Source organism: Haliotis cracherodii, unplaced genomic scaffold, assembly GCF_022045235.1.
Source record: "Haliotis cracherodii isolate W230 unplaced genomic scaffold, xgHalCrac1.p SCAF_3, whole genome shotgun sequence".
Classification (NCBI taxonomy): Eukaryota; Metazoa; Mollusca; class Gastropoda; order Lepetellida; family Haliotidae; genus Haliotis; species Haliotis cracherodii.
Window position 1 is genome coordinate 53,239,557 of NW_027266286.1, and position 17,133 is coordinate 53,256,689.

The following is a 17,133-nucleotide window of genomic DNA, read 5'->3' on the forward strand; positions in this document are numbered from 1 at the left end:
ATGAAAGCAAATTGAACGAATATGCGAGTGATATTGTTTAGGAACATGGAACTTAAACCAACCGCTTGATTACTGTGGAAACGATATCTTTGTTTCGGGGGAGATTAAGGATGGTTTTATACGGTTCTAGAAAACATTAAACATAACAATTCAGTACATGCTGTAAACATACACACAAGTTACACCGAACTTGTTGCCATTGACGTTTGAAGTGTTCAGCGTGTATGATGTTGCAGTGCTCGTTTCAAGGACAACCTTCTGTGTGTATGCTGTAGTAGTGCACGTTTCAAGGACAACCTTCTGTGTGTATGCTGTAGTAGTGCTCGTTTCAAGGACAACCTTCTATGTGTATGCTGTAGTAGTGCTCGTTTTAAGGACATCCTCCTGTGTGTATGCTGTATTAGTGCTCGTTTTAAGGACATCCTCCTGTGTGTATGCTGTATTAGTGCTCGTTTTAAGGACATCCTCCTGTGTGTATGCTGTAGTAGTGCTCGTTTCAAGGACAACTTCTATGTGTATGCTGTAGTAGTGCTCGTTTCAAGGACAACCTTCTATGTGTATGCTGTAGTAGTGCTCGTTTCAAGGACATCCTTCTGTGTGTATGCTGTAGTAGTGCTCGTTTCAAGGACAACCTTCTATGTGTATGCTGTAGTAGTGCACGTTTCAAGGATAACCTTCTATGTGTATGCTGTAGTAGTGCTCGTTTCAAGGACAGCCTTCTGTGTGTATGCTGTAGTAGTGCTCGTTTCAAGGACAACCTTCTGTGTGTATGCTGCAGTAGTGCACGTTTCAAGGACAACCTTCTATGTGTATGCTGTAGTAGTGCTCGTTTTAAGGACATCCTTCTATGTGTATGCTGTAGTATTGCACGTTTCAAGGACAACTTTCTGTGTGTATGCAGTAGTTATGCACGTTTTAAGGACATCCTCCTGTGTGTATGCTGTATTAGTGCTCGTTTTAAGGACGACCATCTGTGTGTATGCTGTAGTAGTGCACGTTTCAAGGACAACCTTCTATGTGTATGCTGTAGTAGTGCACGTTTTAAGGACGACCATCTGTGTGTATGCTGTAGTAGTGCACGCTTTGTATGATGTGAGTGATGGGTGAAATGAGGTTTAATGTCGCGTCCAAGATTATCTACATCTACGCGTGTGTGTTTGTGCTTGTACTAGTCCGGACTGATGCCAATTTGTAGTGCTAGCTCACTGAGATACCATGCCGCAGTTTAACATGAATACCCCACTCAGACACAGTATATTGACTCCGAGCTGACCAGTCCTTGTTTAAGCCCCTTATTGCCGAGCGCCAGACAGGGTAACAACAAGTACCATCTTTTAACGTCTTTTGGTATGACGCGGTCGGGTAACGAACCCGGACCTTCCGCTCTCCGGGCGGACGCTCTACCACTAGACCACGGAGGCGGTCTCTGTGTGTATGATGTTGCAGTGCTCGTTTTAAGGACAATCTTCTCTCTCTGTGTGTTGTTGTAGTGCACGTTTTAAGGACGTCCTTCTGTGTGTATGCTGTAGTAGTGCACGTTTTAAGGACAACCTTCTATGTGTATGCTGTAGTAGTGCACGCTTTAAGCACAACTTTCTGTGTAGTGCACGCACACCGGAAAATGGGCTTCACACATTGTACCCATATGGGGAATCGAACCCGGGTCTTCGGCGTGACGAGCCAACGTTTTAATCACTAGACTATCCCACCGCCCTCCGGGTTAGAACAGGTCTTCAGCAACCCAAAGGCATGCTTGCCGTAAAAGGCTTGTAAGAGGCGACTAACAGGATCGTGTGGTGAGGCTCGCGGACTTCGGTTGATGCATGTCATCGTATCCTAATTGTGTATACGATGCCCACATCAATCACTGGATCACCAATGCTTGCTGTAAAAGGCAACTATGCTTGTCGTAAGGGGCGACTAAAGGGATCGGGTGGTCAGACTCGCTGACTTTGTTGATGCATGTCATTGTATCCCAATTGCATGAAATCGGTGCTCAAGATGTCAATCACTGGATTGTCTTGTCTAGACTCGATTATTTACAGACCGCTGTCATATAACTAAAATATTGCTGAGAGCGGCGTTAAACAAACAAACAAACAAACATACAAACAAAACAAACAAACAATCTGGTATTCCGACAGCACCTGTATGTACAGCCGCGAGTAGTGTACTTCTGCTTCTGGACTTCACTTGTGGTACAGTTGGACACAACGCTCGACATATTTCTGTTGTAATTGTATTTGTTTATTATACGCCTACAGAAGTGTGGACTGTGGAAGTGTGGATTTTATTCTTCGTCTTCAATCTGAGCTAATTCCCCCGTCGACAAACACGTTGACATCAGCAATATGCCAGCTATACCACAGCGACCGAGTCTTAACCAAGAAAGCCAACAGTTACAAGCATGAGCAGCTGTCAGCACCATCGGGTCACAATGACACTCAATAAGTCACGGAGCCTAAACACTGATCCTCATTTTCAAGACCATGCAACCAGTCCGGTTCTCTGAGTAGGATGCGCTTGCGCTAGTGTGCCTAGGGAACCAGGCTGCCATCAACCAGTCCTGTTCTCTGAGTAGGATGCGCTTGCGCTAGTGTGCCCAGGGAACCAGCCTGACACCAACCAGTCCGGTTCTCTGGGTAGGACGCGCTTGCGCTAGTGTGCCTAGGGAACCAGCCTGACACCAACCAGTCATCAACCAGTCCAAGGGAACTTAGGGAACCAGGCTGACACCAACCATGAACACTCTTCTAACCATGAATGGAATGGAACCGTTGGTCATAAATATATTATTTGGCTAAATACAGTTTGAATTATTATTTTAGAATCAGAAATGTACTCGAGCATCTTAACCATTATCGGTGAATCCTGGGGTGATAGATTTGGCCGGTATTTGATTCCTTGGGGAACCGGAATAGACTAGGCTTTCAACACCCCGCCGTTATAGACGTTAAGCAAATCTGGAACTTCAAGGAATCGGATAGCGTATTCTGCTTTGTTGTAATTTGTTTTTCAGCACGGCCCATTTTAACACCACACTCAATCACTAGTCGTTTGCTTGAGACAAGCTGGAATTAACAGAATGAATCGCTGGCTTGAAACTCTCGTCCATTTGAAAGTCGCGAAAAATGGATTGTGTTAAAAGCAGCTGTGTTTTTGGATGCACTAGGCGCCCCATCAGTTGACGAGTCTTTAAGGTGCGGCATATAAATCTCCCTGAATCAAATAACACACAGCATGTCGAGCAGATGTTTTCACATTCTAATTCCATATTATGTGTTCCGGTCCTTCATTTTAGTAAACCACAGAGTGTCCTTCGTTTCCATGACGACACGACCCCGATTGGCCAAAACAAGACGACATTCAATCAGTGACGAGAAAGAGAAATCGACGGCTTTGGCAACCTTCAGGCAACTGTCAGCTTAGGATTGTAATGTTTTCTTCAAGGATTTAATGGAATTAATACACAGAGCTACTGGACAACTAATAAATATCCATTTCCCATGTCTTCTTCTTTTAAATACCTTTGATGTCAGTCACGACTGAGAACTGAGTCACGAAGTCCACAGCTTTACCTGAACTTTCCAAGAAACATTCAGGTTTGAAAAGTATTTTATAAATGTCCAAGTCACCAAATGATCACAGCGCGTCACCTTAGTTTGGGAACAAAGCTCAGAGGCAAGGGAACTGACTATAAAGGTCCAGTTAGCACCCATGCCGAACTAACGAGTCTATGCATGGTCCAATCAAAAGCGCGTAACGAAATGACATCCGGTTCGTCAACTTAAGTGCATTGTTCGGACGATTGCAGGAAACTGGACTGTTACAGTTAACTTACTTGCCACAGGAAGGTGCATTTTGTTGACGTTGACCACTTGGTGAGAAAGGTGTGGTACTAACAGGCTAACGACAGAAGAGTCCGCCGTCCCACTCCCTCTGAATATCAATATGGATATGGGAAACACACTGACGTAACCTCTTGCCAATCCAAGGATCCAGGAAGCCGATCTATATATTCTTATATCATTTGCCTGTCTGATGTTCTAGTAAGCCGATCTATATATTCTTATATCATTTGCCTGTCCGATGTTCTAGTAAGCCGATCTATATATTCTTATATCATTTGCCTGTCCGATGTTCTTGTAAGCCGATCTATATATTCTTATATCATTTGCCTGTCCGATGTTCTTGTAAGCCGATCTATATATTCTTATATCATTTGCCTGTCCGATGTTCTGGTAAGCCGATCTATATATTCTTATATCATTTGCCTGTCCGATGTTGTAGTTAACCGATCTATATATTCTTATATCATTTGCCTGTCCGATGTTCTAGTAAGCAGATCTATGTATTACTCGCATACCATTTACCAATGTAAATGTTCTAGTAAGACAATCTGTATGTCACTGCATGCTCTTACATACCAAATGTTCAAAAAACCCGGTGTATATGTATGTATATGTCATTATACCCTTTGCTGATCCAGTAATACATATACTGAGCATAGACATGACAAACACGCAAAGTAATATCAATGACCTTATGAAATAAAAGCGACAAAACACCCTTCCATATTCGTAAGGAATCTCTGCTAAATGGACAGTCCATTGTACGATTGTACTATATCCCAAGCACGTGTTTATGAATCACTGTCAAATAGTGATGATGTGAAAATGTGAGCGTATCAATGCAAAGTGGACACCTAAAATAAACACAGTAAAATTGGTACACGTCAGTATAGGGGATTGCAAAATGAGGTCAAGGGTTCACCTGAAATAAAAAACCGACGGGAACATTCGGTACAGGTCCAAATAATCAATTGCAAAGACAAGATAACTGTGCACCTAAAAACACGGGAACATACGGTACAAGTCCAAATAATCAATTGCAAAGACAAGATAACTGTGCACCTAAAAACACGGGAACATACGGTACAAGTCCAAATAATCAATTGCAAAGACAAGTTAACTGTGCACCTTAAAACACGGGAACATACGGCACAAGTCCAAATAATCAATTGCAAAGACAAGATAACTGTGCACCTAAAAACACGGGAACATTCGGTACAAGTCCAAATAATCAATTGCAAAGACAAGATAACTGTGCAGCTAAAAATACGGGAACATACGGTACAAGTCCAAATAATCAATTGCAAAGACAAGTTAACTGTGCAGCTAAAAATACGGGAACATACGGTACAAATCCAAATAATCAATTGCAAAGACAAGATAACTGTGCACCTAAAAACACGTGAACATTCGGTACAGGTCAAAATAATCAATTGCAAAGACAAGATAACTGTGCAGCTAAAAACACGGGAACATACGGTACAAATCCAAATAATCAATTGCAAAGACAAGTTAACTGTGCACCTAAAAATACGGGAACATACGGTACAAGTCCAAATAATCAATTGCAAAGACAAGTTAACTGTGTACCTAAAAATACGGGAACATTCGGTACAAGTCCAAATAATCAATTGCAAAGACAAGATAACTGTGCAGCTAAAAACACGGGAACATTCGGTACAAGTCCAAATAATCAATTGCAAAGACAAGATAACTGTGCACCTAAAAATACGGGAACATACGGTACAAGTCCAAATAATCAATTGCAAAGACAAGTTAACTGTGCACCTAAAAACACGGGAACATACGGTACAAATCCAAATAATCAATTGCAAAGACAAGATAACTGTGCACCTAAAAACACGGGAACATTCGGTACAAGTCCAAATAATCAATTGCAAAGACAAGATAACTATGCAGCTAAAAATACGGGAACATACGGTACAAGTCCAAATAATCAATTGCAAAGACAAGTTAACTGTGCACCTAAAAATACGGGAACATACGGTACAAGTCCAAATAATCAATTGCAAAGACAAGATAACTGTGCACCTAAAAATACGGGAACATTCGGTTCAAGTCCAAATAATCAATTGCAAAGACAAGATAACTGTGCAGCTAAAAATACGGGAACATACGGTACAAGTCCAAATAATCAATTGCAAAGACAAGTTAACTGTGCGGCTAAAAATACGGTAACATACGGTACAAGTCCAAATAATCAATTGCAAAGACAAGATAACTGTGCACCTAAAAACACGTGAACATTCGGTACAGGTCAAAATAATCAATTGCAAAGACACGATAACTGTGCACCTAAAAACACGGGAACATACGGTACAAATCCAAATAATCAATTGCAAAGACAAGTTAACTGTGCACCTAAAAACACGGGAACATACGGTACAAGTCCAAATAATCAATTGCAAAGACAAGTTAACTGTGCACCTAAAAATACGGGAACATTCGGTACAAGTCCAAATAATCAATTGCAAAGACAAGTTAACAGTGCACCTAAAAATACGGGAACATACGGTACAAGTCCAAATAATCAATTGCAAAGACAAGATAACTGTGCACCTAAAAACACGGGAACATTCGGTTCAAGTCCAAATAATCAATTGCAAAGACAAGATAACTGTGCAGCTAAAAATACGGGAACATACGGTACAGGTCCAAATAATCAATTGCAAAGACAAGTTAACTGTGCACCTAAAAATACGGGAACATACGGTACAAGTCCAAATAATCAATTGCAAAGACAAGTTAACTGTGCACCTAAAAATACGGGAACATTCGGTACAAGTCCAAATAATCAATTGCAAAGACAAGATAACTGTGCAGCTAAAAATACGGGAACATACGGTACAAGTCCAAATAATCAATTGCAAAGACAAGATAACTGTGCACCTTAAACACGGGAACATTCGGTACAAGTCCAAATAATCAATTGCAAAGACAAGATAACTGTGCAGCTAAAAATACGGGAACATACGGTACAAGTCCAAATAATCAATTGCAAGACAAGATAACTGTGCACCTAAACACACGGGAACATTCGGTACAAGTCCAAATAATCAATTGCAAAGACAAGTTAACTGTGCACCTAAAAACACGGGAACATTCGGTACAGGTCAAAATAATCAATTGCAAAGACAAGATAACTGTGCACCTAAAAACACGGGAACATTCGGTACAGGTCAAAATAATCAATTGCAAAGACACGATAACTGTGCACCTAAAAACACGGGAACATACGGTACAAATCCAAATAATCAACTGCAAAGACAAGATAACTGTGCACCTAAAAATACGGGAAAATACGGTACAAGTCCAAATAATCAATTGCAAAGACAAGATAACTGTGCACCTAAACACACGGGAACATTCGGTACAAGTCCAAATAATCAATTGCAAAGACAAGATAACTGTGCACCTTAAAACACGGGAACATACGGTACAAGTCCAAATAATCAATTGCAAAGACAAGATAACTGTGCAGCTAAAAACACGGGAACATACGGTACAAATCCAAATAATCAATTGCAAAGACAAGTTAACTGTGCACCTTAAAACACGGGAACATACGGCACAAGTCCAAATAATCAATTGCAAAGACAAGATAACTGTGCACCTAAAAACACGGGAACATTCGGTACAAGTCCAAATAATCAATTGCAAAGACAAGATAACTGTGCACCTAAAAATACGGGAACATACGGTACAAGTCCAAATAATCAATTGCAAAGACAAGTTAACTGTGCACCTAAAAACACGGGAACATACGGTACAAATCCAAATAATCAATTGCAAAGACAAGATAACTGTGCACCTAAAAATACGGGAACATTCGGTACAAGTCCAAATAATCAATTGCAAAGACAAGTTAACTGTGCACCTAAAAACACGGGAACATACGGTACAAATCCAAATAATCAACTGCAAAGACAAGATAACTGTGCACCTAAAAATACGGGAAAATACGGTACAAGTCCAAATAATCAATTGCAAAGACAAGATAACTGTGCACCTAAACACACGGGAACATTCGGTACAAGTCCAAATAATCAATTGCAAAGACAAGATAACTGTGCACCTTAAAACACGGGAACATACGGTACAAGTCCAAATAATCAATTGCAAAGACAAGATAACTGTGCAGCTAAAAACACGGGAACATACGGTACAAATCCAAATAATCAATTGCAAAGACAAGTTAACTGTGCACCTTAAAACACGGGAACATACGGCACAAGTCCAAATAATCAATTGCAAAGACAAGATAACTGTGCACCTAAAAACACGGGAACATTCGGTACAAGTCCAAATAATCAATTGCAAAGACAAGATAACTGTGCACCTAAAAATACGGGAACATACGGTACAAGTCCAAATAATCAATTGCAAAGACAAGTTAACTGTGCACCTAAAAACACGGGAACATACGGTACAAATCCAAATAATCAATTGCAAAGACAAGATAACTGTGCACCTAAAAACACGGGAACATTCGGTACAAGTCCAAATAATCAATTGCAAAGACAAGTTAACTGTGCACCTAAAAACACGGGAACATACGGTACAAATCCAAATAATCAATTGCAAAGACAAGATAACTGTGCACCTAAAAACACGGGAACATTCGGTACAAGTCCAAATAATCAATTGCAAAGACAAGATAACTATGCAGCTAAAAATACGGGAACATACGGTACAAGTCCAAATAATCAGTTGCAAAGACAAGTTAACTGTGCACCTAAAAATACGGGAACATTCGGTACAAGTCCAAATAATCAATTGCAAAGACAAGTTAACTGTGCACCTAAAAATACGGGAACATACGGTACAAGTCCAAATAATCAATTGCAAAGACAAGATAACTGTGCACCTAAAAACACGTGAACATTCGGTTCAAGTCCAAATAATCAATTGCAAAGACAAGATAACTGTGCACCTAAAAATACGGGAACATACGGTACAAGTCCAAATAATCAATTGCAAAGACAAGATAACTGTGCAGCTAAAAATACGGGAACATATGGTACAAGTCCAAATAATCAATTGCAAAGACAAGATAACTGTGCACCTAAAAACACGTGAACATTCGGTACAGGTCAAAATAATCAATTGCAAAGACACGATAACTGTGCACCTAAAAACACGGGAACATACGGTACAAATCCAAATAATCAATTGCAAAGACAAGATAACTGTGCACCTAAAAATACGGGAACATACGGTACAAGTCCAAATAATCAATTGCAAAGACAAGTTAACTGTGCACCTAAAAACACGGGAACATACGGTACAAATCCAAATAATCAACTGCAAAGACAAGATAACTGTGCACCTAAAAATACGGGAAAATACGGTACAAGTCCAAATAATCAATTGCAAAGACAAGATAACTGTGCACCTAAACACACGGGAATATTCGGTACAAGTCCAAATAATCAATTGCAAAGACAAGATAACTGTGCACCTTAAAACACGGGAACATACGGTACAAGTCCAAATAATCAATTGCAAAGACAAGTTAACTGTGCACCTAAAAACACGGGAACATTCGGTACAAGTCCAAATAAACAATTGCAAAGACAAGTTAACTGTGCACCTAAAAATACGGGAACATACGGCACAAGTCCAAATAATCAATTGCAAAGACAAGTTAACTGTGCACCTAAAAACACGGGAACATACGGTACAAATCCAAATAATCAATTGCAAAGACAAGATAACTGTGCACCTAAAAATACGGGAACATTCGGTACAGGTCCAAATAATCAATTGCAAAGACAAGATAACTGTGCAGCTAAAAATACGGGAACATACGGTACAAGTCCAAATAATCAATTGCAAAGACAAGTTAACTGTGCACCTAAACACACGGGAACATACGGCACAAGTCCAAATAATCAATTGCAAAGACAAGTTAACTGTGCACCTAAAAACACGGGAACATACGGCACAAGTCCAAATAATCAATTGCAAAGACAAGATAACTGTGCACCTAAAAACACGGGAACATACGGCACAAGTCCAAATAATCAATTGCAAAGACAAGTTAACTGTGCACCTAAAAACACGGGAAAATACGGTACAAGTCCAAATAATCAATTGCAAAGACAAGATAACTGTGCACCTAAAAAACACGTGAACATTCGGTACAAGTCAAAATAGGGAACTGCATCGGACACTATGTCACTGATGCGCTTGGCGGTCCTAACGAAAGTCGTCACATACGTTTCCAGGATTACGAGGACATAAAGGCTGCCACCGAGGCGTGGTAAGAGGGATTTCTATAAAAGTGGTATTAAAAGCTTGAAGGACAAATGGAATAGGTGTATTGAGGTGAATGGAGATTATGTTGAAAAATAAAAGTGCAAAAGATATTCTGCGACATGGTCTTATATTGAAGTACCAAAACTTATTGAACGCCCCTCGTAAGCCATGGTTATTTGTCATTGTGTCATTGAACAATGACTTTTAATGACATCAGACGATATATGTTTTTTTCTGCGTAAGGGTTTCTAAAATTCAAGGCTTTCATTGTCAACTACTCATCACAAGGAAATGCTTCACGTTTTTGTAGTTACTTTCAAGACGTAAGCTGGGCCACTTAAACGTCATCATGTGAACCACTTATAAGATATCGTTTGATTTATTTTCTGATAGCTTTATTCCTTAAGTTCTTACAAAATGAGCTAATTGGGTCCTCCTTAGTCCCACTGTAATATCGAATCAAATCGGGAGATCACACACATGAGAGATGCTCTCTAAAAGGTTTCTTTAGACTCTATTATGATGATCGATTAAATGTTATTAAGTCAAATCCAACCAAACACTGGTCGACGTAATGCTATGTGTCTTGTGGAGACCGAGATCTGTGCCGGAATGTTCGTCAATAGTAACCGACCATCTGATATTTTGGGGTCGTCTGGGGCATTTTTGAAAAAAAAAGAATTGTTTTAGTTAATACTCGGAAATTATTTTTTCATGTAATAAAATTTTTTTTTTTTTTCATGGTGGATGTCTGGGAAAGTGCGTTGTAAAAAAATAGTTTTCCGGTTCCTCCTTCCTAATGTATGTCTTGAAACAGTGATGGATAAATATTCAGGTCTGTCAACAAAAGCGACAAAACCATTTCCATAGTCCATTCTACGATTCCGACCATAGCATGGGCGTATGTCTGTGAATCACTATCAAAGGTGCTGATACCTGGTTTTCGCGAAGAGGTGATCGTATCCTGCCCTACCGGTGGCACCGACACAAACACACGCAAAGGCAAGAAAAGTTGTCACGTACGTGAAGGGAGCTAGACATATACAAGGAACAATATTTAGGGGAACCCCCGAATGTATTCAGAAATTATATACATGTAATCTTCACAGTAAAGTCAATATCTGGTCTTTGCCCCGCGGACATCGATGCAGGTATGACACCTTCTGGGCATACTGGATATCAGTGAGTGAGTGAGTGAGAGTATTTATAGTCACATCGGCATTATTTCAGCCATATCGTGACTAAAGCAATTTATACGTTAAGAAAACATCAGTTTAGACTATATTAAAACCTGTCATCAAAGGACAGTACAGTAAACTACGGTTATAACGAACACGCTTATAACGAACTGACGGATATAACGAACTTACTTTTTGGTCCCGACTACTTGCTGTAGTCATGCTGTATATACACTTATAACGAACTACGGTTATAACGAACGAAATTAGTAGTCCCTTTGAGTTCGTTATAACCGTAGTTTACTGTATAATTACTAGACTTATCACAGATATCAATTTTTAAAACTAGTACATGATCATAAAAAGTTATTATAAAACTGAACAATACATTGTAAAAGCGGGCTATAGATCGCCAGCAATTGAAGGTAGATCACCATACTAGGGACCATGGGGACTTATAGTACCTTTGCTACCTGCATGGAGCCCAGCAGGATTTACATCATACCTTCAGCCACTGGCGATTATATGCAAGTTTAGCCGTCAATTAAAACTAAGGAATATACTACGATTAAAATCGTGGTAGACTTAAATTTACTTTGAACGATGTGGATCCTATGTATCCTCTCGGGGGGACAATAATTTGACAGTACTTTAACCCCCTTCCAGGATGCTGCCACAAACAATCTCAGTTGCTAATTTAATCTACCAATTTTAAAACATTCATATTTTGTTACACGTATCAATCAAAATTTCTCAATCAACTACTGGATATCAAACACCGGAATGTCTCACGTGGTATCCTTCGTTTCGTAAGGCCTGCCAAGCTGCCAAGCTGTTGAAAATTTTGGGAATGCTGACGTCAGTTGTGTACCCTTCGGCCCAGAATAACCTAAAAGTGTGCAATTGGTGACACGTCTAGAGATTTAGCTGGCCAGCACATTGTTGCCATAGACAGTCGACTGCAACGCAAACGCTGTGAGGACGTGCGTTGTCATCCCGGAACGAAAGTTCTGACCTCGCACTGGGCATATGGCATGACTACTGGGGTGAGTGAGTTGGGCCTAACACCGCTTTGAACAGTATTTCAGTTATATCACGGCGTGTCGGATAAATGAGGGAGGAAAGCTCGAAGTAATGGTCTCAGACGTTTACCACTTCGGTGAAACCCACGAGCACGGGTATGGTGCTGACAAACCTAGAAACATATTTGGGGCGAACCGGGATTAGAACCCACAATCATAGGTTTCTGGCGTGCCTAAGGGACGCAACCCTGCACAGCGAGTCGCGGCGCCTTAGACGACTGGGCCACCCGTGCCCCCGATGACCACCGGACGTAAAATTGGGTCCACATAACGTTGACCGGTCAGTCTTGATTTCAGACCCGACGTTTTCAATCTCATTAAAATCAGATCTTAGTTTTCACTACCGCTAAACAAAGATCTGAGGACATCCCATTACGGGTCGCGCGAATTTTGACCGACCAATCAAATGACTGACAAGAAATCGACATTCGCCAATCAGAAGGCAGATTTCTCGAGCTTTACGACACTAGTTTCAAACTGGTGACTACGCTTCGAATCATTATATTTTGACGTATTCTCGATTAAAAAAAATAAAACTGAGTTGAAAACATTTTGGGATGGCTTATAGATGGCCTAGATTGTATGGATATTATCATAAAACCCGTAACTGTCGTTCGGAATACCCCGTGTTAAATATTTCGTGGTTGCATGATTAGAAAACACATTCCGACTGTCACTTTCCTGATCTGGTAAGCGACGCTCTGATTGGTTGGATGAAAGGTCGTTCTGACGTGACCTGTAATGGGATGTCCTCAGATCTTCGTTTAGCGTGAGTGAGTGAGTATGGTTTAAACGCCGCTTTTAGCAATATTCCAGCAATATCATGGCGGGGGACACCGGAAATGGGCTTCACACATTGTACCCATGTCGGGAATCGAACCCGGGTCGTCGGCGTGATGAGCGAACGCTTTAACCACTAGGCTCCCCGACCGCCCCTTGTTTAGCGATAACGAGAACTAAGATCTGATTTTAATGAGATGGCGACGGTTTCCGACCTGCTTCGTACCGTTGACGTCGAAACTCGGATTGCTGTTGAAGCCCCGAAGTTGTCGCCGAGCTCTGACGCAGAGATGAATGATTATCTTTTCCTTAACACAATGGTGTTTACATATAGATCGATTATTTTTCGTTTTCTGTCCTGTACACTTTTGGGGGTATTTACCTTGGTTGTACCGATAAATGAACAATGTAGTTTTGACGTGTAGTGGCATATGCAAGTAACCAGGATGTGTCAACGTTGACGGCATGTTTATCGTGTGCAATGTACTAAGTTTGAGGGAGTTTGCTTTCAAAGTTCAGTAACTGTGTCTCCTGCATCAACGCTGGTCTTTTCGCTCTTGTACGCAGCTGAAATGTTCTTAGCAAGAATGACACGCCTCCTTAGACTCAAATGTTAACTTTTTGTAAGACTCATAAATCATTGTTTGACTGTGAAAAATATTTGTCTCTCCAAATGCCTTGGGAGTACGAACATCTATTAACAGAGTTTAGAATTGGTGTAATTCTTTGGGTGTACAGCATCTACGTAGGGTTGTATCAACAATTGATGGTAATGTTCTCTGTAAACATTGTAACGCAACTGAAGATGAAATTCATGTTGTATATGTTTGCAAACATTATAAAGACGAGCGAAAACTGTTATTACCTAAATTGTCAAATAAGCAGTATTATTCACTTAGATGCCTATGTGCTTCGTCAGATATTAATGTATTATTGCCATTTACCAGGTTCTTAACACATATCTTTTTAAGAACTATTCCTCTTAGACTAACATTTAGTCTCTGAAATCTTATATTACACAATATCCTTCTTGACTCTAAAAAAAATAAAAAACCCTATGCTGTGGAATAGAGCTAGCTTGAGCAGGCTAGACTTGCTTTTGTATACATTTCTAGATTATGTTTTTAATAAAATAAATATATTCCACGGTCATGGTGCAGGACTATATTCCTCTCAATAAGTAATTTTGTTAATTTGAGTCTGTATATTTTCATGTGGTGTAAAAGGTTTTGTACTTAAGAAGTTTTGTGGCCTTTAATGCAAATAAATCTGTCTCTCTGTCTGCTGAAAAGACAGGGTTTCCTTAAATATTGTTTCTCCTCTACAAACACAAGACTATCAAATGGGTTGCTTCTAACAAGAGCATCACATTCACATGAAGCAAGCTCTCTCAGTTATCTTCATCCTCGACAGATTAAACCCATTCCCTTCAAACTCAGTCCCCAGATTTTGGTATATCTATTTGCACGTTTTATCCGTGTAAACAGCTGCTTCCTGATTGGCTGCTTTCCATCGACCTGTTTCCTTCAGGACGAGGCTAAAGTCTTGGTACTACTCCCAGCACAACTTATCGACAAAATATAGAAAACTGCAATCGAACGGTGGACATTAGACTAACAGAAACGCGATCACGATCTTAGCCCTAAGAGTTATGCCAACTACACACTAAGTTACCTTGTTGCAGATCGACCGATGTTTGCTGAGGCGGCTGAATGATGGAGATGAGAGGCAGCAAGCGTCGCCCACCGCAGGGAATCATAACATTGTTAGACATGAAAAGAGGACAAGAAATATGGATCTTCAGAAACGAACGTGGCAGCAAGCATTATATTTTGGACTTACTGTTAAATGTGTGTGTGTTTCTATGGCAATGTTTTATGACAAAATAGCAACTTTAACATCTAGACAATGGAAGTAAACACCACAGAAAGCTTACCTTTACAGAGAAGAAACTCTGAACACACTGTGTGTTGTGTGTATCAATATACATTTGTTGCAATACCAACACTTCATTTGACAGACTTCAGTTCGTGATACTCGCCAATAACACTCCATTGATTTAGCCGAGAAAACATTAAAACACGTTGAAAATAGGCTCTATGACGTGGGAAGTGATATTTTCCAAGACACGATAAAACTCATGGGACCACCTAATGCTTTCTCGTCTTTAAAGATAAATACTTTATTGCCCTTAGTGGAATATTTCATTCTTTAAGACAAATGTTTTTTTTTGTTTTTGTTTGTTTCAATATTCCTGCTATGTGACGGCGATCCTTAAACAAATCATGAGCATTGGTCTACGCAATTGAGATTCGATGACATGCATCAGCCAAGTCAGCGAGCCTGACCACCCGATCCCGTTAGTCGCCTCTTACGACATATGATACCAGATGTCATCACTGATTTCAGTTATCCGTTCATATAATTTTCACCGTTAATTTAGCCTTTACGTCATTGGAATCTGTTTCGGTGGATAATCGAGACTGTTTACTATTTGGCGTTGACGTTTTATACTTCGTTCAAACTTCAGGCCGTGCAAATTGTACGGGGTTTCTCATCCCCATTCTCAGACAAGAAGCGGGTTCGAGGGAGAAACTAACACAAGGGAAAATTCCAATATATACAAAATATACAATTTGCAGTGTAAAAGCTACTTTGGTTTGAGAATAGAGTCTGTTGTATAAATGTGTAAAGTCATGCCCCAAACGGCCCAAATCTATAACTTTGACCTTAATAGTCTGAAACCTGGTTATGCATTTTGGACAGTTTCCAAAAGTACATTTTCGCATAAACTCACTGCATCTTTAACAACAACAACAACAACAACAACAACAACAACAACAAGAAGAAGTGCATTTATGATGCGCCAGATTCCATTCCCCAAGTGGATGCTCATAGCGCTACACTATTATTACACCGGTCAATGGATCAGTGAGCACTCGATTTTCATTCTCATCCCCCTGGGGAGTATACAACCCATGCTGCCTGTGAGGCCCTAGAAGGTTAAAAGCCACATTACCATCTCATCCTACCGGGTACCCACTCACTGCTGGGCCAACAGAGGCACATTTCGAACAAAGTCACTTGCCTAAGGAGACACCACGTGTGGTACATGTGCTTCTTTATTGTGGTGTGTGAAGCCCATTTCTGGTGTCCCCCGGAGTGATATTGCTGGAATATTGCTAAAGGCGGCGTAAAACCAAACTCACTCACTTTATTGTGGAATGGTCAAAGTGATACGGCTCTACTGGTTAGGAGAGCTTTAACACGGATCGGAGAGCTTCCATGTTGGAAAACAAACTACAGGCACCGTCACTTCCCTTCTTTGAATACCTTACCGATTATTTACAGCGAGGGTGTTTGTTTTTGACAAAACTTGAAATTCGTCCATTTGTGCGGAAAGATTTATACTCGGTCGGACGACCATTTTATATTTGAGCTAGACTGAAATTCTCCGGCTGGAGAAACATACAAAAACTACAGTTGGCCCTACACTGTTAAGCATCTACAAGTACTTAGTTTCTCATTTCCTCATCCCTGGATGTAGATGTGTTGAGAATGATGTACCGTTATTGATATCTGTATGATGTTTATGCTTCTAAAAGAAAACAGGCACGTGCCAGATCCGTTGAAGCTGCGATTCCGACGTTTTACTGAAGCATGTGTAAAGTAAACATGTGTTCGTAAATACAACCCATAGACGGTGTCTCTCTTGTTATTCTGACATCACTCTTGTATTTTCTAAGTCAAGCTTTGTTTATTCTCGTCTCACGTTTGTTTGAGCACATTTCACATTGGATATAGAACCCTAACGAGAGAATAGCCAGTCTCCGAAACAGATTCCGCTGGGCGTTAAAGGCGAAAAAGCGGTGAATATGACAGAATAATAATGATAGTCATAAATAATATTTTTCGCCTACATACAGTAGAGCATGCTCAAATAATGCCATGTTTCTTACA